This window comes from Diachasma alloeum, unplaced genomic scaffold, assembly GCF_001412515.2.
Source record: "Diachasma alloeum isolate Michigan unplaced genomic scaffold, Dall2.0 Dall_scaffold_01271, whole genome shotgun sequence".
Lineage (NCBI taxonomy): Eukaryota > Metazoa > Arthropoda > Insecta > Hymenoptera > Braconidae > Diachasma > Diachasma alloeum.
In genome coordinates this window covers 17,374-19,143 of record NW_021681379.1, presented here as the reverse complement: position 1 = coordinate 19,143, position 1,770 = coordinate 17,374, and the positions used below count along the sequence as shown (strand labels likewise).

Below are 1,770 nucleotides of genomic sequence, written 5' to 3'. Positions count from 1 at the left end.
AACCGTCGCTGGTGCATATGCGACACACGCTAGTGTGACTTGGCTAGGGGGGGATGGTGGTGTTTTTTTTGGGTTATTTTCTAAGTAATATTAAAAATATATGAACTCATTTTCCCCCCTCCAGAACCAATTACCACTCAAGCGGAATAAATTATCTGATTTTTGAAACAAAAATCAGATTTTTTCGTCAACCGATACAGTCATAATAAAATTGCATCTAAAATGCTTTTTTTCGGCAATTTTCTGGGGAATTTTCTAGGGACATGTCGGGCAAAAATCCGTTCAACCGGGCCTTTTAAGACAGCAGATTCTCTATCAGATTATATAATTTCGTTGTAATTAGTGTAATGAGTTATAATAAATCTTGTTCAACCATCTTGGGTCTTTATAATTCCAAAACTAAAGTGGTACGAGAAGTTAGATCGAGTGCGAAGGTTAGGATTGTGTTTTTCTTACCCTAACTACATAAAAATGTTTATGTCACTCTGTGCAATAAGCCGTGTTTATCGGGTTTTTTTTTATTTTTCTATTTTTTTCAGGTGGATTTCGTATCCCTACTCTACAGGCAGCAGGGCGCACGCATTGTAAAAAGAAAGATGTTAATTTTTGAAAAAATTTATGATTCTGATATCTACTTATTACCTCATCTCCTTGTCACTCTTTGAGACAAATGGTCTAAAAATCAGACACTTGTTTTTATGGTGCAGCCTCACTAGTCTAAGTCTAATGACATGAAAATCGCTATATATATGGTTAAGAACGTTCAAAAACTATTCTCAAAGTTTCAAAGTCAATTACCGCGCATACTTTTGAGATGTGCATCATCAAAAAGGCTTGAGACCAGATTTCCCGAGTTCCAATAGTTGATTGGATGAATACGATGAAAACTCAATTGTTCATTTATATAAAGGCTGAAAACGTGATGCATGAAGTATTTTATTCATAGACGATGTTATAGAACTGAAGGTAGATAACTTTATTGATTCTTCTCACAAAATTATCAAACGTTAACCTGTGTTATTTCTAACAGAAGGCATCCTACTCAATCATCACCACACCGAAATGGTATTCAGCTGATTTTTCTCTCCTCCGAAAATGTAGATTTCATGTACATCGAACGGCAGGTAAAGAAGATTTCAAGAGGAGTCCTCGTCTGCGCCTCCATGGTCATTTACCTCCTGCGTAGGTAATATGTCAACTGGTATCCCAGTCGGTAACAATTGTAGTCTACTTATAATGAGCGGAAATTATAATATTTATTTAAAAAATTATTTTCACTCCTTCTGCGCTTGGACGCAAATTGAGAAATTGTAATCTAATTTAAAAAAACGACAAGTTTATACATGTATTTTCTTACATCAGATTAGTGGATTTTGGGGATGAGGAGAGTAGAAAGAGATTGTTTAATTTCTATTGATTTTAAAAAAACGTAATGGAAAAACTTTCTATTACGAAATTTTTGCCACAGTAACCAAAGCCATTTTTTTCAGATAAAATTCCCTTTAATTTCTGATGAAAAAAAAAATCGATAGTAATCCTTAGGATCACACAGACGTACACAGTATATCATTTGCATATTCAAATTTTCAATTACTACTGTATAAAATCATGTAGCAATATCTAAAAAAAAATTTTTTTTCAACTTTTTTTGTAACAATATTTCATACTTTGTTTGATTTTCTGTGAATTATCTGAGCTAAGTGAAACAAACGAGCAAGCATTCTAGTTTTCAATTACGATTATTACATTCGCAATCCCTCAATCATTTAG

The 1,770-nt window shown here is 33.4% G+C and overlaps 1 long non-coding RNA gene across 1 annotated transcript; it reads left to right on the top strand.

The window, feature by feature from the left end:
• The first annotated feature begins 316 nt into the window (after positions 1 to 316).
• Positions 317 to 1,161, top strand: LOC107046282. The gene is made up of 3 exons (XR_001461534.1): positions 317 to 434; positions 540 to 966; positions 1,031 to 1,161. It is a non-coding gene; the product is annotated as an uncharacterized LOC107046282 (long non-coding RNA).
• The last annotated feature ends 609 nt before the right edge of the window (positions 1,162 to 1,770 follow it).